The 19,552-nt window shown below is 47.4% G+C and overlaps 1 protein-coding gene across 1 annotated transcript in view; it reads left to right on the top strand.

Annotated features, from left to right (window-relative positions):
• The window catches only part of LOC108802185 (carbohydrate sulfotransferase 11-like), a 38,053-nt gene that overhangs the window by 13,205 nt on the left and 5,296 nt on the right, over positions 1-19,552 (top strand). The gene's annotated exons all lie outside the window — the stretch shown is intronic.

Raw genomic sequence — 19,552 nt, forward strand, 5'->3', positions numbered from 1 at the left:
AAAGATAGGATGAAGGGTAGGGATTGGAATCCTCTTGTAGGGAATTTGTATGAGTTGAGAGATCTTCAACTGCCCGACCAAGTGATAACTCCAAAATCCAGAGCATTGTGTTTTATTGGCAGCCTAAGGACAAAGTTGGTCAAACTCAGAGCAGTGGAATAATTGGCCTACTAAGGCTTACAAGCCTTGCTCCAGTTGCCCTGCATTTGCTGCTTCCCCTCCCCCTCCTGCCCGGCAAATGACTTGTGACTCGTGGCACAATTTTTAATAGCTAGTCATTGTGGGGGGGGGAAAAAAAGCCATTTCGTTTTTTTTTCCTTTTTGGCAGGAAAAGTGTTAACAGGCTTACAAGCCTTGCTCTGTGGACGAGGTTATAAATTACAGGGAGCTCCCCCATTCCCTGGCAGGGCTGCTCTGTGCTCTGTGCCGGGGCTATGAAATATTCTCTTTATTTGTCTCCTGTGCTGAGTTTTCAGCCCCAATGAATGGGACCTCTCAGCAGCCCTACTTTCCACCTCCAGGAGCGAGCACAGCCCCAGCGTCACAAAGGTTAATGCTTCCCTTCTTTATTGTTAACCCCTTCCAGGGTGCAGGGGACTTTTGGCTCCGAGGAGCCGTGCGGCTTGAAATCGATCTGTAGGGTGAAATTAACCCCTCGCAGGAAAAAAAAAAACAAAAAATCTGCTGCATGTTGTAATCAAAGCAAAAGATGAAGCTGAATAAACGTCTGCAGAGTTCAGGAGCCAGTCAGTCCTATTTGCGTGTTGTAAGTTCATGGCCTATTAGCACGACTGGAAGTAGGGCTGCAAATCCTCTTTAGGGCATGTGTGTGTATAAAGGCTCCTGTAGCCGATGTTTGGTCCTGACCTGTTGGGCCTGCGATAAAACTTTGTTATCAGAGTCATGTGACTGTACACAATGGAAACCTCTATAGGGAACTTTCTTCAAAAGAATCCGGTTTAGCTAAAGAGGAACTCCGGGAATGTTAAAAGTTAACCCCTGCAGTCAGGGCCGGATTTACTCTGTGCTGCTTTAAGGCCAGATTTCTCAATGCGCCCCCCTACCTGCCAACCCCCCCCGTCCCCCATGGAGAATGGCAGACCTGCAGGCTGCATACAAGTGATCTCGGCTTGTACAAAACAAGCGACGGCTTCCCCCGCTATAGATTTTAGCTCTACATTTAGCTCGGCTTGCCCAAAGCAGGGCTAAATTTAGAACAAAAACTGCCCGGCGCCGCATGTCCCGGGCATCGGGAGATAAGAATTCCACACCCCTGCTGCCCCTCTACTCCCTGCTGCCCCAAGGCCGGGTATTGGTTGGCCTTGTGGGAAATACGGCCCTGCTTGCAGTGGGGCCACCCCTGCACTGCAAGGGTCAACTGCTAATGTTTTTGTATAGGGGCTGCTAGACTGGTCCCTGCAGTCTCTTCTTCCCTGGGCTCCGACAGTCTAAGGACCCATGACATGACATCATCGCGTCTAATGCAGCCCATTGACTTGTATTAGATGTAAGGACCGTAGCTGGAGTGGGGGGACCGCTCCAGTGTCCTGGCAGTAACCTGTATATGAAGGGAAAGCTACATGAAATCCTAGATGGAATAGAGCAGGGCTGGGCAACTCTGGCCCTCCCAGATGTTTTGGAACTACAAGTCCCATGAGGCATTGCAAGGCTGACAGCACCAGGCATGAGTCCCAGAAGCACGTTGGGATTTGTGGTTTCAGCACAGCTGGAGTGCCAAGGTTGACTACCCCTGGGATAAAGCATAGCTGGCCATACACAGCTCAACTGCTGACTCGAGCAGTGTGTGGCCCCTCCGGCATCCTTCCATTTGACAAAAGTCGATTGTTCAAGGAGAAGCCGGCGTAAAAATTATCTGCCGAGCAGTGACTGCAGCCATCGTTTGGGCATTCTGACGGCATCGCACCCACTACTGTCAGAACGCAATGGCTTTAGTCACCCAACAATTGATCAGAATCGATTGATCTGTAATGTCCGAGGTGGGCGGCCACCATATGCAGGTATGCACAGCACACTATGGCACACATACCTCTGGCTGTGAGGTGCGTAGTGCACGCACACACAGCAACTGAACAATGTGAGCAAAACGGCCATTTTTATTACCGTTGTTCTGAAGAGCTCAGCCAATGTGTCTGATGTCGTCTGTGTCTCCGCTGGGGAACACTTCCTGCCACCTGCTGTTCTGGTGACACCGCAAGCCACAGAGAAACCTCACTGGAAGGCACGCAGACAACGACATACACCTGACAGCAGCTCTAACCCTTCTACACTCTGCTAATGAAAGCGCTTTTAATGTATTTGTGGTCCGAGCCTTATCAAGTAAGTGATACACCGCCGCCGCCCCCCCCTCCCCCCTTCTCAGGTCAGTATGCCTAAAAGGGGGCATACTCTGATTGTAAATGAAGTGAATGAAAGCAAGGGGAATGGGCGGGTGGGGACGTTCATGACCCGCCGACGTGAATCCCCTGTGAGCCGTGCCGTCTTTAAAGGCACAGGCTCCTCCCACAAATCCAGGCTAGCCTTCGGCCAATTCATTCAAACGTGTCCCATCACTTCCTGTCCTAGTGACACAACAGGAAGATTAGGGATGCATTTGACATCAGTTTGAGACTCTGGAGATCATTCAGAAGTCATGACTGGTGCAGCCGACCTCCTCCTAACTTGCGTTTGACCTATTTCAGGCTGCTTTGACCTTCCTGTAGACTCGTATGGAGGGCATAGAGGCACTAACGCAAAAGCCCATCAGGACAGATTCTTATTATCTGACAGTCTCATTAATGCCTAAAATGAAGTCTAATCACTTTTTATTTTCCTGCTTCTCTATACCAATTGGTAGACGTGTAATACTGGAGAAACCACTGCTCTGTGCTCCCTGCAGTGCCGCTCGTGTCCTCCTTATGTTGGAGCTTTTGGTCATGTGATCCCAGCTGAAGGTACACGGGGCGACAATAAATAGCGGTTGTGCTTTGTACAGATGCATGCGGAATAAAGTTTGAATTTCTTTGGAAGATCATTGTGTGCCCGTTCCACATTACTCCGGAAGAGAGTCATCCGTGCACCGAATGTGGATTGCGGGGACGCATGATTGGGGGTGAGCTGTGCGCTTCGAGTTTTCAGTTTACTCGGGGCCAATGGGTGGCTATCCCTGGAAATGGATCCTTCACCTTTTTGTCTGAGATCACCTGACTGAAGCTACGGTGTCCGGTCGCACGACCGGCACCAGAAGGAGCCCACTGCAGCGGATTACCCAGAAAAGAGAAACTGCTAAGTGTCATTTTTGTTGCCATTTCATTGACACAAAGCCGCAGTTGTGAGCCGATTGCACTTACAAGTATGTCAGATATTTTGTATGTGCATTATAACTTCTGTACATGATATGAGGCGCGATCGCGCACAATGTAACGTACTGTCCCTTTAAGCCGCCATGTTTCTCATTGTTTAAAGCTGGAACAGAAGATTTCATTCATTCTGCGCTCCCAGACTGTTTTTAATACATTTTCCTGCAAAACCGCAGTAATGCTAAAATTGGCCCGGCGCGCTGCCTCGGGTCGGGCTCCGTATCTGGAAGTGAATCGGTTAATTGTTTAGGCCGTGGTGACTCGTGGCCCCTCCCACGGTCTACTCTAGTGGCAGCAAAACAAACATGGTGTCCCCTTTCCCCATCAGACACAAACCCCCCCTGTGTCTGGGCTGCATTGTGGAATCGACAATCTGTTTCGGAGACCTCCGGAGGGAAGGGGGGTCTTATAAAAACACTAAAATATTTCCTCCATGACATCACTCATTAACGTGGAGGATCGGGAACTACATTCCCATATGTCGGCTTTTTACAGGAATAAGAACTATTGCTATGTGAAACGGCGAGTAGCGGAACGCCGCGAAACGGCTTGTAAGGGAATACGTCTACATTTTTCCGCATTTCACAGCGCAATTAAAAATGCATAGTAAAGGGATGCTGATTGATTTACGCTGCGTTAAAATGCTTTTTTAATTAGGTTTTTTTTTTTTTTCCATTCGAGTATCACTTCTAAGTGCGCTGACATGCATTGTCACCCATTCAGTGTGTTGAGGAAACACATGCATTACCATGCGCATGTTACGTGCGCTAGCAGATCGCGGTGTTGTTCAGTGTCAATGGCACCCCAATGCATTCACTAGGGATGCACCCATACCGAGTATTTGGGCGAGTAGCCAAATGCTCCGATACCTTCCCTGATACCGGAACTTCCGGTCAGAGATTCCCTCTGACCGGCAGTGCTGTAGGAGAACATGGAGCCTGCTTCCCGGGCAATCAGGAAGCCGGGTGGCGAGTAATAACCCAGCTTCTTGAAAGCCGGCTCCTTGCTGATTGGCTGGAAGGCCCGCTTCCTGGCCAGTCAGCATAGAGCCAGCTTCCCAGCCAATCAGGAAGCCGGGGGGATGGTCACTATTTGCCACCTGGATTTCTGATTGGCTGGGAAGCCGGTTTCCTGGCCAGTCACAATTGGGCCGGCCAAACAACATGGAGCCAGCTTCCCAGGCAATCGGGAAGCATGTCATTACCCACTGCCCAGCTTCCTGATTGCCCGGGAAGCCTGCTCCATGCCAGAGGAAGCACTGGTATCGGTGATTACCAAAAGCAAAATATCGGTACTCGATAGCCAAAAACTGGTATTGGTGCATTCCTAGCATTCACCCAATGCACCTCTGACGCACATGCAATGCACTGTGAAGCGCTACTGTACATTCATTGTGGTGTGCTGCGTTGAAAAAAGTGCACGTCCTTCTTTTTGTCTTTCCATTCTAGTGTGTTGGCAGCCCATTCCTATCAATGTAACAAATGCCGTAGCCTCTCACCTTGTAACTTGCTGCAAAGTTACAATGGGGACTTTGGGGAGACTGAGCACATGCTTCCTCTTGCCTGCAGCAGACTGAGGACACCTAAGCCTAGTCAGAGTCACTGGACTGGAATTCAAGGTTGGACTTTTAGGACCTGTTCACCCCTTCCAATGCGTTCATGGCATGGAATTCTGTGCCATGAACACACTGACTGGATTGCATGAACAAAGCCTTCCCGCGTTCTGGCGCAGGACTGGGTGTGGTGGTGCCGTTCATGTCAATGGCACCACAGACACGCCTGCAGTGGGATCACCCGCACCAGGAACACGTGGCATAGCAATGCCGTGCATTCCAGTGCTCCATTTGCGATTGCACTGCACTAGAACGCAGGGCATTGCAGTACCACGTGTTCCAGTGCAGGTGATCCCACTGCGGACGGGAGGCGTGTCTGCGGTGCCATCGGCAATGTTCTTCCCCCTCCTTTAGCCAACACAGCCGGCCTCCGGTAGTCCAGTACCTCACCCTCGGCGCAGGACAAAGAATTGTCAGGGGGAGTCATGTGACCTCTGAGAGAGGTAATAAATACCTGGAAGTGTTGCACTGACACATACTCGGCATGCTGATGGTGGGGTCTGCTTTAGCTCAGAAGGATTATCAAAGGTTTGTTGGGCTGCGGAAGGCTCAGACAAATCTGTTCAGGAACAAAAAGTATCTGGAAAATATTTGAATACGTTGCTGAGTGTTCTGAGCAGAAGAGACGTTTCCATTCATAGATCACCAGTGTGTTTATTTTTTTAGATGCAGAGACCCAATCCATATCTAGAATAAGGTATTTCATGAAAACAGCAGTCTGTGATAGCAGTGGTGTCACAAGGGGCGTGCGGCCCGCACCCGGGTGACACCATTGGAGGGGTGACACCAAAATGACAGTCATTTTGGTGTCACCGCCCTCTGAAAAGTCGGGCACTCGGTCAAGGACCAAGAGCCCAACAGTTGCTCAAGAGAGGAGGGGACCTGGCCGCATACCTTATCCCGCCGGGTGACGTCCCCTCCTCTCTCTCTGCTGGCATCCATCACCAAGATGGCCGTCGGCAGGTAACAGCGGTACTGCGTGTGATGTCATCGTGCGCGAAGACGTCACTGCGAGGTGTCACCCGGTACCCGCACCGGGTGTCACCCCGCCTGGGGACGCCTCTGTGTGATAGGTCTGTGATGGGCTCAGGCTGTACAACAGGCTGTGATGGGCTCTGTTGTAGACAGAATTAAATTCGATACCACACCTATCCAAGAAGAATAAGGTTAAGGTGCACCCATATAGCATAATGCTAGAGAAACTGACGTGGACACGAGCGTCTGTATAGCACTTTCTACTTTATTAGGAGGAATAACTGATATTTATTGACCTAATCATTAATAATGTATTCTAGGCATTTCTAGGTGTTAACTACTCATTAAAATATGTATTGGATATATTGTGAAATCCAACATCATGTGAAAATTGTTTTAAAATGAAAGCTATGTGTCCTTGGCACAAAATTAATTAATATCAGCAAGATGTACCCTAAACAAAACCACAAGTTCCCAAACCAAGGGTACAAAGAGAGAAAATACACAAGTAAAACTAAGTGTGCTAAAGGTTGATATAAGTTAGAGTGGTGCTCTAACTGAGTGCTCTGAGTGTCCATAATATCTTTGTCAGCTCAGGCTGTACAACAGGCCAATGAGGTCAGTGATGGGCTCAGGCTGTGATGGGCTCAGGCTGTGATGGGCTCAGGCTGTGATGGGCTCAGGCTGTGATGGGCTCAGGCTGTGATGGGCTCAGGCTGTGATGGGCTCAGGCAGTGATGGGTCAGTGATGGGCACAGGCTGGGAGGGGTCAGTGATGGGCTCAGGCTGGGATGGGTCAGTGATGGGCAGTGATGGGTTCTAGGCTATCAATAACCATTTTGCTGCCGGGATAATTTCAGGCAGACTGCAGGTTTTGTGCTCTGTATTTGGAAAGGATTTTTTTCATTCTGTAACAATGTTGGATCAACTTTCCGAGTGAACGATGTCTTTTAGCAAATGTTCTTCTCATGTTGTAATGGTAGCTGCCAAACTACCGTGATATCCAGGAACAATACCAGATATTCTGTTTTCACGGCTATACCCCTGAGGGGTATAACCTTTTTTTTTTTTTTTTTTTTTTTTATGACATATAATTTACACAATATGAGACTACTTCTAGTTAGCCCAACAATTGTACCAGAAATACCAAACTTAAACATTCCCAAGCTGGTTGCCACTTTTACTTTGTTCATTGTATGCTATCACAATAAGCAGGTTATACCTCCTAGGGGTGTTACTGTCTAAAACTAAAGCACTATTTTGCATCAGTGCGCTTCCAGGACCCCTAAGTCATTCGCCAGTTTTGCTTTGAGATACCAGTCCGAGTACTTGAAGGGTTGCATTATTGGCGCTAACTCTGTGTCATCATACGTTGCTGCCAGGAAATATTTCCAACGTTTGAAGAATTTTGTAGTGAGTGCATCAACGTGCATTTCAGTGTCAAGTTTCTCCCTAAGGGACAAGATTTTCAATTCCGTGATGACACTTGAGATTGGCGGGGTTGGAATATTTATTCCAAGCTCTCATTATGCATCTTCGAGCAGCCAGTAGGCAAATATGCAGCCAATCTCTGCCCCTGTGGGTTGAGCAGTGGGGTTCTACCGCGGAATATTCGGGGGCGCTGAACAAGTACAGCAGTGGATTCGGTTGCGGGGTCCACTTTAGGACTTTTGCTATATATGTGGTAACACCAGTCCAGAACTGTACCATTGACGGGCACGTCCATAAGCAATGGGTCAGTGAGGGGCGGGAGAGTCCAGGTCTGATTTTTAAAGGGGCCCTGTAATAGAACATGAATGAATCCTTGACATGCCACAGTCATTTTTCAGGAAAGCTCCATATTTTAGATTTAAAAAGTTGTCCTTGAGCTCCAGTCCAGTGACTCTTGAGATATTATCAGTCTGCTGCAGGCAGGAGTAAGCATTTCCTCAGTCTTCCCTTCCCCCTCCAGTGATCTGGACATTATAACTATAACCTTGTAGCAGTTCACAAGGTGAGATGTTGCACTGGGGGCTGATCTGTGTCTGACATTTGTGAAAACGGCTACCCGCAGATTACACTATCCTGATTTTCCTATCTAGAACTGCTGACGCATTTTCTGCCTCCAAATAGAGAGGCAAGTGACAAGCCGCCCCTGACTGTAGCCAGTGATATTACATTAAAGGCAAAGTTTATTAGACATGATGTCCAGCCTATCTATTCACTAGAGACCGGTGACCTCACTGGGGAATATATTCATCCATCTAGTGATTGTTTTCACGTGTCTGGCAGTGAGTCATGGGGATCCTATAGCCACATTTCCCCATGAAGCTGAAGCGGCGGTGTTCTGGAATTACATAGGGGTTGTGTTTATCAGTTTAGGTGTGAACAGAGCTTAGCGGAGTTCTTTCAAAAAGCATAGAATTGCATCCCATCATATAATGTGACTTTGCAGTTTTCTTTTAGGTTGCCGTACGATTGTACAGCGTTGGTTAAATTTGAATGAAGTGGGTTATGTTTCCATTGATTGAAAAGTACTGGAGCCCAACCTGAAACTAGAGACGGCGGCTCGGTATAGACAGACCATCAGGATTTGTATCGGCTTAATTCTCAGGCTTCAGATAACAGTCACATCTTCTACCTCGAGTTTCAGGATAAATGCGATGGAACTCCATCATACAAACCATCATATGTCCTTCTCTCACTGACCGCTAATCCACGGGGCCACTTCTCCCACTGAGCACCAGTGTAGAGAAACATTACAAAGACCATCAGTGACGGGGTCTCTTCTCCACTGACCACCAGTGTAAAACTACAAATGTCTACATGTTTTTACTGACTATTTCCTTTTTCTTTCCTCCTTTTCTTTTTCTCACTTCCTTCCTTTTTTCTTCTCCCTTCCTTCCTTCTTTCTTCTCCCTTCCTTCCTTCTTTCTTCTCCCTTCCTTCCTTCCTTCTTTCTTCTCCCTTCCTTCCTTCTTTCTTCTCCCTTCCTTCCTTCTTTCTTCTCTCTTCCTTCCTTCTTTCTTCTCTCTTCCTTCCTTCTTTCTTCTCTTTTCCTTCCTTCTTTCTTCTCTTTTCCTTCCTTCTTTCTTCTCCCTTGTTCTTCTTCGATAGGTATAGGCCCTGGTTTCTTTCATACTCCAGCAATGTGATATCCCTGACTCCGTTCCCATCCACCTAGATGCTTTGCAGGTTCCAGCCCCTTCTGTTACATTACGGCTATAAAATCCAACAGGGATGGCGGGAGCCCCCGCCTAATGAGCACAGCAAGTGTGCAAAGAGTAACTCAGTGCAGAGATCTCACCAACAGCATCCCCAAAAGATAGGAAAAAAAAACTTTCAGGTGGCTTAAACCTGAACTCCAGGCAGATATAAGAGACAAAATTGAACACATCTCTGTAATTATTAATGCATCATTGAATGTATTTGTTAAATGGAAGCATCTGCATTTGACCTGGTATAAGACTCTTGCACTCCATGTACAGCAAGGCTTGAGTGTCTAAGGAAAAAGCAGCACACGGAGCCAATCAGTGTTCCAATCAAGTGCTGACCAGAAGTGACCATCACTGTGCTGCTTCTCTTTTTCACTGTCCAGTCACCGACTGGGATGGGTCCAGGATGAACTGAGCTCAGAGGAAGTGGGTTGCATAATGCTGCTAATCGGACTGAGGAAATCTAGTGGCAGAAAAAAGTAATGGGGGGGGGGTCTCTGGATTGCAGGTGAATATTTCAGCAAAAGCTGTTTTTGGCATTTTATCCTCCAATGGGATGTTTATTTTTATCATGTTTTTGCTGGGGTTCTGCTTTCCCTCCATCTATTAAAAATGGAAATGGTGAATTTTGCACAGTCTGACCATTTAAATTATACAATGAGATAGCGGTATATTATATTATTTTGGAATGTATTTGTAACCTAACTGCAGTCTTTCTCTTTTAAACCTGACTCTTGTTACGCTGTATGAACAGGCAGCTCTGTATATTTTCATTGTCCTCTCCGCTGCATGGTGCACATTCGGCGGTCTGTCTGCCCGTAGTTTGGAGGTGCGGCAGGGATCGTTGGCAGCGATTCAGAACAATAATGTGACTGGTCCGCTGTGCACATCTAATGGTGGCTCCGTCTCTCAATGGTGTTCTGTCTGCGAGCTCTATATCTGGCCCTCAGGGTAACTGGAAGTTGCACGCATCCGTCCCAGGGGTAAACCGTCTGGTAGTTTTCCACCCGGAATGAGCGGCAGGGAAAATGAGAGGGAGACATCATGAGTAAAGACGCACAATTCGGAAATAAATTTATGTAGATAAATATTGTCTCTTGTTGTACTTTTTTAGTTTTGTACACACGGTCTGGAAGTTTTGTGCCACCCTGCTTTCCGGGCTGTATCCAATCCAAGGCACTCTCCTATGGACAACGCTCTGTGTATATCAAAATGTATACAAGACCCGGGGACAAACTCATTATGTGGATCCATATTTACTCTTTGCCTCTTCCTTCTGCACGCACAGAAGAAAATGTCTGTCACGTCTGGAAGAAAATGGTTTGTGCACCCTCCATTCTGCGGCTTGTAACAGTTCCAAGGTAGACATTGACAACAGTCTGTGCACCTTAAAATAGCGTGCTAGGAGGGCAATGCCTCACTGTACTCATTTATACTTGTCTATGTAGAGATGTACAGAGACAACTTAAAAGCTAAACTCCAAGAAAAAGAGTTCAATACATAAAAGGGAGCTTTCTTATGTGCCAAAGGGTTAAGGTTTGTCAAACCAGTCTGATGTGTATATATGCCACACAGCACAGCCCTCTCTATCAGGGCAGGAGATTTAAAGGAGAACTATGGGGTAACTGGTTTTCCTCATTTTTCTCCTAACGGTCACGGGAGGACATTAACTAGCATCCTCCCGTGACCCAAAGCTCAGTATATCACGAGCTACAGCTCGCGTATACTGAGACAGCCGCAGCCGGGACGGATCCCGACATTAATGTCGAGATCCACACAGCGGTGTGATTGACAGCTGGCTCTGCCTATCTAGAGCCAGAGCCAGCTATACCCGCCCCCTCCCCCGCCAGTCAGTGCTGGAGGATCGGAGCGGGGAAATCCCTGCAGGGAGCCGTGAGTGACAGCTCTCTGCAGGGACCTGATCGAGAAGTGAACGAACGACGGTATGTGTTCGTTCACTTCCCGATCTATTGAGCCGATGCGTGACAGTTTCATTGTCACAAGTCGGCTCGAACTATGAGGTTGAGTGAAAGTCACTCACCCTGTAGTTCTCCTTTAATTTTTCTCTGCTGCTTTCACTTGTGTAGGCCAGTGTAAAGCTTGCCATATACTACTCGAATTTCAGCCAAGTCCTGCTGGCTTTGCTGATATTCAAGCTGCGGGTTGGCCCCTGCTGGCACCACTATCAGGTGGTGCTTGCAGGTCCACCCAAGGTTCGAATCTAGGCTGATTCAGACGAAATTGGAGGCATCTATGGCCAGCCTTAGACCGAAGGTGGCTTCTGCTTCATGGATTTTGTTGTCACATGCTTAGTTTGAATTCCCAGGTTTGTGACCGGTTTCTTGTATGTTGAATTTTAAGCAGCATCTGCAGGTCCTCTATTTTTTCTGCTAAATCTTTAAGATGTCCCAGCTATGAAATGCCACGTAACGCAGCTGGCTGCCTCTCCATCTATGTTCATTAGGTCAACCATGAAAAACCGCATTCCACTTGTTAATGATTCCGGTGTCTGAAGGCACATGATGGAGATAGTGATTGCCTTGAGCAAACGTCTAGGAAAAAGCATGCAAGGGGTTTTTAATCTCTTTTGCCACGGTTGCTCTGAACGGTTGTACAAAAAAATGACAGCTTGAAAGATGGGGCTGATGACGCTCAGAAGTAGAGCAGCCTTTCTCAACCTGGAGTCCGTGGTACCTCAGGGTTCCTCCTAGAGGTTGCTAGGGGTTCCTTAAGCAGTTGCCTCTGCCTCTTTGGATAAGTAACCACTGACCATCATCCTTTTTAGCTATCCGTAAGGGGACATTCTTATCCTGAGCAGCACTGTGTAAGAATGCATCTTACAATGGTGGTCATTGGCAAGAATGTCCCTTACCACTGACCACCAACGTAAGATATGTTCTTCTCTTTGACCACCAGCGTAAGGGTATTTTTAGTCTTTTACTCCAGCAAAGAATGCCTAGTCAGGTCCGATTGCAAGATTTTATTAAGGTTTTATTTGAATCATTTTACATAGCAACCCATAGTACATTTTATAGAGCCTTCATAGTACCTCAGTCGTTGCTCCAGAGAAGCTTACAGTTTTAAAGTCCTAACCACACACACACACACTTGGATTTGGTGGCTTGTTCAGCTGCTAACACATACTGCAAAGTTTGTACTGCCCTTTGATGTGCTTCATTGTTGCTCCATGCCATGGTTTATGGCTCGCCGGTGTTTTCCTCCGATAGGCACTCACAGGACCTTTGCAGTATGTTGTGCCAGGTAAGCACAGATGGCTATTTTGTCTCCAATTCCTGCCGCTTACTCACAAGCCTGGACCCGGCTCACTACGGCTGCCCTTTCATTGTCATCGACCACACCAGCGGCATCACTTTCAGTGTCCATGTACTCAATGGCATCTTTCAGCCCTTATTATTATTTATAAGAGTTGTCCAGTCAATGTCACTTTCTGGTGACGACATGGATGGTGTGTCTCCACAATGATTTGTCTTCGGTTTGGGTCCTCAGTCTTTGCATGCTCGATTGCTCGTACTTCTTGTGATTGTATTCAGTCAACTTACTGCTGGTTATCCACTTATTTTCCCTTTTTATTCTCTCCAAGCCTGATTGTCTTCTCCAGTTCTGGATGTTCTCATGATGTCTCCACTACATCAGTCTAGTCATCTGAGCTTCTGGTGAAAAGATAAACTTCATTTGTTGAAGGATCTATTGCAGGGGTAGGCAACCTTGACCCTCCAGCTGCGCTGAAACTGCAAATCCCGTCAGGCCATCAGTCCTGCAATGCCTCATGGAAGGTGAAAGTTCCACAACAGCTGCAGTGCCGAGGTTTCCTACCCCCGGATCTATATCTTTTCCCTGCTGTCCACAATAGAATTCCTCACCAACACCAAAGTTCAAAGGCATCAATACGTTTCCTTTCTTGCATGTCTCAGCCCTTAGCATTTGTATGAGAGACTGACCCCGCGCTACCCCCACACTGCAGGGGCTAACTGCTTGTGTTTCTCTAGGGGCCAGAATACAGAAGATATAGGCGCCTGATCCTCAGTCCTGCAGTGGTGAGCGTTCACCTCTCTCCCTCTGCTCCGGCTGTAGTCCCTCCAGTGTCCTTGCGTCTAATGTAGGTGTATGGACCAGATGGGCGTAGACCACCGGACCCTGGGTTAGAAGAGAATGTGCGGCCAGTTTAGCAGCAGGCGGGATCGAGGATCAGGTGAGTATATTTTTTTTTTTTTCACCCCCAGACCAAAAAGAGCAGTTAACCCTTGTAGTGTGAAGGTAGCCCCACGCAGTGGCGTCACAAGGGGGGGGGACTGCCGATCATGAACAGTAACCAGCTGCGGTGAGAAGTCGATTTGACCAGTTTGGAATTGTTGGCCCATATTATTTATGGAGGCTTCATCGATGAGTTCTTAAAATTCTAAGAGCGCTGCGAGACTCATTAAGAAAATATTTAAGGGGGGGGGGCGAATTGGTGTATTCCCCTTTGGTGAAGAGGGAGGCTTTGCCCGGCCAGACATCCCGCTGTCCGCGTCTCTAAACCTTTCGCTTGTCAGGCGGATCTTGTGGTATGACACCCTGCAGGGCAATAAATTCCTCTCTTCATCCTACTCTGCTTAAACTTGCCTGACCCTCGAAGGAACCTAGAAAAGTCTGGTGTGACATAGAAGCAGCGATGAGCAAAAATGAGGTTTCGTTTCCCTAAAATTCCAGCCAAAATGGGAAGATTTTAACAGAATTTTGGAAAAATTGATTGGAGTCAACGGGGAGGGTGAAATTTAGGTGATTTTGTGCTGAATTCAAGTTTTCCTCTAGTCTTGCACAGCTGTACCGGCTTCCTCTCCTGGACTGAAATTGCTTATTCTGATTTCACTGTACACTGCGAGCTTCTCACAATGTGCGTTGGAATAGATTTAAGCCCACCTTATTTCCTGTATAGAGGACACCTGGCATCTATCTTTCTTCCCCAGCCTGGCTGTCCCTGGCTTACCCTTTACATTCATTACATTTCCGTTCCGTTTCAGCATCAAATGTGGATATTACCTAGAGCCAGCGGCATCACTAGGGGGGTGCGGCCCGCACCCAGGTGACACCATTGGAGGGGTTGTAGAAATATCACCAGCACACCAGTCCTTTTTAAGATGGCAAAAGCTTCATTTATTGAAGTTTTTTGTCATATGAACAAGCGCCCTTCATCAGGCTTTAGCATTGCCTGATGAAGGGACCCTGTGTGGTCCCGAAAGCGCTTGTTCATATGACAAAAAACTTCAATAAATGAAGCTTTTGCCGTCTGTCGGCGTCCATCACCAAGATGGCCGCATGTGCGCAATGACATTAAGAGCATGCACGATGATGTCACGGCGGGGTGTCACCCGGTACCTACTCTGGCTGGACCCAGCCTTGGGACGCCACTGCCTTGGCCACACTGCCATTGGGTTGCCCACTTCAGACTGACATCCGCCCTGATGCAAGCCATGAGCTGGCTATTGGGAGGAGTTATTCCAACATGATAAAAAGCCTTGATGGGTGGATATCAGTGGGGAGGAGTGTTCCCTAGGCAGGCTGTATTTGCTAGGCAATGCCCACGTGTGATGCTGAGCCTCCCATGATTTGAAAGAAATAAAATCCAAAGGATGAAAGGAGCGGACCAGGGACAGTCAGACCAGGAAGGAAAGTGCTAGATGATGTTGAATGTCCTTCAGCCAGGAAATGAGATGGACTCTATCTGACTTGCTGCAACTTCTAATGCACATTGTCAGAAGCTCGCAGTGTGCAGTGATATCAGAGTAAGAGGAGCCGGTACAACTGTGCAAGTCTGGAGTTCAGCTTGAACATTTATTTACAGCAGGGGAAGGTAAATATTTAACTGGAAGCTCTATGACTTTCCATCTGCTGCAATATACGTCTGTAGCCCACGCAGTGGCCCCCTCTCCCCACTTTGATCTCTGGAGCGATTTTTTCCATACGCTCATAAAAGTTATCGGCTCTGTAGGCATGTAGCTTGTCTCCTAAATCCTCATCTTATTGTCTGACACCTACATGGCTCCGTTTATCATCTGGCGTCCTCCCGCTTCTCTGTCTGATGAAACCATTAAAAAAAGAAAGAAAGAATATTATTGTAACCTCCACCGGAGAGTATGTAACAATTTCCATTCTGCGTCACAGAGGAAGGTATTTACATTGAGTTCTTGTCTCCATTCTGTTTGTTGCTGACAGCAGCAGAAAAACACAACCCAAAAAAAAAGCACCCTCCCCTCTTCTCTCTGGATATCCGACTTGTGGACCGGCCCTTGGTGTCCTTACTTGCCTTGCAGGACTGGCGGCTACAGCACCGAAGATAAGGGGCTGCAGAGGACTAGTCATGTAAGAGGAGGAGCCTTCCAGCAGCTTCTCTTATTCGCTCCCTTTCGGTCTGTTAAATAAAACACTGAAATTTTTTTATGTCCGTTCAAAAAAAGTCCAAAAATACCCATTAAAGGAGAACTATCGGGTCAGGGCTTTTCCCCATTGTTCTCCTTAGGGTAACGGGAGCACACAAACTAGCGTCCTCCCATCACCCTAGGCTCAGTATACCGCGAGCTGACGCCGCAGCTGAAGCGGATCCCGACAATTATGCCGGGATCCGCCCAGCTGCGTGACTGACAGCTGGCACGGCAGAGAGCTGTGACAGGATCGAGAGGTAAGCGAACGCTGGTATGTGTTCGCTCACCACCCGATCTACTGAGCCGACCTGTGACAGTCTCATTGTCACAGGTCGGCTAGAACTATGAGGTGAGTGAAAAGCACCCCCCCTCCCCCCCTCATAGTTCTCCTTTTAAGGGCTCATTCACACAAGCGTGCACATCCGTACGGCATGCATGCCCATGCAAAGATCTGCTCCTGGAAAGGAAAGCTGCTGTGTGTAATTGCATGCATGGGAGGCTGCAGCAGTATGCGGCTTCACACTGCCGACCCGAACCTGCCCGGTTGCCCACATATGGATGCAAGCTGTCTGCACAGATGTGTAAGTTAGAGCTGCAACAGTTATTTGATTAAGTCGATTAAAATCGACGATGGAAAACGTTGTCAACGTTTTCCATCGTCGATTCGTCGGCTAAAATTCAAATTTCCCGCTCGCCGCTGCTTACGCCCGCTGCTTACGCCACGCCCACGTCGTTTAAGCCGCTCGCGCCTACATACTGCGCCGCTGTATAATGTACTATATTGCACACTACACTCTTTTTTTACTTCCACCGCGCCAAGCTTGCTCCCGTGATGGACTACAATCTCAATAGAAACTAGTAGTCCATCACTGGAGCCTTTTTTTTTTTTATCCGATTAATCGATTAATCGAACTTAATAATCGGCGAACTAATCGATTATGAAAATAATCGTTAGCTGCAGCCCTAGTGTAAGTCCAGGTCGACGCGTAACCTCGTGCAGCCGCATCCTCCTATGGGGATGTACAGGTGGCTGCACGCAATTGCATGCAAAACCTGTCCCTCCCGGTCTCTGCATTGGCGTGCATGCCATACTGATGTGTATGAATGTCAGAAATTCTGAGCTATACTGTGCCCAGTTCCTGTGTTATCTCAAGAAGTCTAATCAGCTCTCCTCCTTCTTACCTTGGGACTACAGAATAATTTGTGTCTATCCTGTGAAAAATAGGATAGGGGGAGGTTGTTGAGTAGTTTAGCAAAAGACACTGGGCACGGCTGACACCATTCAGTACAGAGTACTGTGTTGTAAGGAGCTGAGTGCGTTTTTGGTAGATCAGCTGGTATGTTTCTATGCTGGAAGGATCTTTTAAAGGAATGACGCATGGGGAAATGTGCACCTATTGTAGAGATGCCCTCCGAAGTTTAAAGCTCACAACATATGTTGCCATCTGATTGTACAATCTTCTTTAGATCTACCAACCAGTATGTAGTGCAAGGGCCTGCCTGATTTGGATAGACCAGGTAGGTTCTTATATTGCAATACTTTGGTAGATCTTCAGTTGATTGAGATTGTAACATGCATGGTAACCTTACACTCCCCTATCCATGCTCCTGTCAGATCTATGCCATGCGGCCCATGGGGGAGCGAAATATTCACCACTGAAAACTCTCCTGGCCATCCTATAACACTGCCCACTCCATTGTAACGTGTGGTGTGCTTTAGACTTTGGGGGTTGGTAGGAGAGGACAATCCTTTAAATCCTTGGTTCTCAACTGGTGGGTCGTGACTCAAAAGTGGGTCGTGACCCTGTGTTCATTGGGTCGCAGCATGCCTTCCACTCTTCTAGGTGAGAGGCTACTCAGCCTCCCCCTAGCACAGCACTCAGTTCTCAGGCCAAGCAGCCATTCAAAATATGCTGCCCGGTGCCGAGTTTCAGCTTGAGGTAGGATGGGGCCATGGCCGAGAGGGAGCTCCACCCATACGTGCATTGCTTACAGCTCCCTTACATGTCCTGTAGAGGTGCCCGGACCGGAGTGATGTCACATTCTGGCTTCCAGCACCTCTCCAGGCCACGCAAGGGAGCTGTGCAAGCAATGCACATATGTTTGGAGCTCCATTACAGCACATCAGCCCACACTGGACCCCAGGCTTGCGATCCACTCCAGTTCTCGGAAGATAGAGACTGATGGTTGGATCCAAATGGTGGCCACTGACTCATAGACGCGGCAGCCTTGGTAAGACGTAGTGATGTCATCCAACAATCCCCGGCTCTTTTCAACGCCAGTGATGTCAACGCTTACACATCCTGCCTAGTCATTCTGCATGCAGCACTCCGACGGCGTTCTGAGGTAATCGTAGACAGATGGAAGTCTGAATTCCTGACTGACCACTGAAGATTACTTTTCCCGGCTCCATATTCCCCCTCCCTGCGCTTACTTATTAAATCCTGATGGAGAAGTCCGAGCGACAAGCTCTCACGCGAAGCCTGGCGATGGTGCTGCTTTTATGGCGTTTTGTGCCTCAATGCAGAACGTGGAGCTGTTGCCAGTGGAGTAGTCACTCATAGCAAAAAGACTTTGTCTTGCATGAGTGCATTGAACCTGATTGGTAGCTATGGGAAGCTTCCCTGCTTTTGAAAACTGGCCCCCGAGTGCGGTTTCTAGTTACCCCCGCTCTTCGTTTTTACTAGACCAACCCCCAGTCTGAACACCCCAGATTCTGTTGGTTGCCATGGGCAGGGAAGATGGTTCCTTTTAGAATGTTTGTTTGATGCAGGAGGCCCAACGTGTACACAACATTAATCTTTAAAATAAAATCTGCACAATAAAAATTGTATTAATTAAATCGAATTGTGCTCATCTTCTTCTACATCATCGTTGGGCAGACCGAATGTCATGTTTGCAGTACAGAATGAAAAATAAAAACCGGGATTTAGAACGGTTGCTATGGGCAAGTGTTGGCACTCTTTTCATACATGAGCCTCAAAGTGTACCTGGGGCATCATGTATGCTGATCGAATATATGAATGGTGGTTGTACTGAAAATAGTGTCCTATAGTATCAAATTACTGGGGACAGAATGTTGGTGTGGCCTACAAAATGGCTTCTCACAATTTCGGGCTTAGCCAGTCAGTGCAAAGGGCAGTAGCCCATAACAACCAGAAAATCAACAATGAGCAAATCAACCATCAGAAATTGTCTCTTGGTAATGGTTCGGCCTACAAAATTGCTTATTAGGTTTGTGCATTGGGTAGTAGTAACTAGGGATGCCACTTTTTCAGAGGAACATATCAGCCGTCTGTCTTTTATCCTGCTGGTATCACTGGCAACTATTCACATTTTTACCAGCAAGGCCTAAAAAAATACAGGCCAAGGTGGCAAATCCATTTGTATCCCATAGCAACCAATCCGAAATCATCTCGCTGCTCGTGGTTTGGGCTACAAAATGGGTCATCACACATACGCCTCATTATGTTAGTGCAGTGGGGGTAACCCATATCGATCAATCGGAAAGCATCCGTTTGTTAATGGTTCGGATTACAAAATGGCTTATTAAAGCTTATTACGTTTGTGCAATGGGCAGTTACTACGATTGTCACTTGTCACTTTTTTTTTTCTGAGGGAAAATATCAGCCTTCTGGTCAGAAATGATCTTACGGCTCATGATTTGGCCTACAAAATGGCTTATTGCACATTAGGCCTTATGTCGGTGCAATGGATGGTAACCCATAGCAACCAGTCAGAAACCATCTTGCCACTTATTGTTATTGTTTGGCCTACTTCTCTCCACTCAGGAGGCTCTGGCAACTATGGGTTACTGGGCTCTACACGCTGTTCTGATTTACTGAATACGTCAACTATGTAGGAAAGAATGTGAACATAAAAAGTACAAATTTCACGGTCAATTTTTAATGCTCAGTTTTATGAGGTAAACTCTGATTTGTGACGCTAGAAAGCTGAATTGGAAAAGTTCCCGGAGTCGTTTATTGGAGGGGGGGG

This window comes from Nanorana parkeri, unplaced genomic scaffold (genome assembly GCF_000935625.1).
Source record: "Nanorana parkeri isolate BGI_ZX_2015 unplaced genomic scaffold, ASM93562v1 scaffold2701, whole genome shotgun sequence".
Lineage (NCBI taxonomy): Eukaryota > Metazoa > Chordata > Amphibia > Anura > Dicroglossidae > Nanorana > Nanorana parkeri.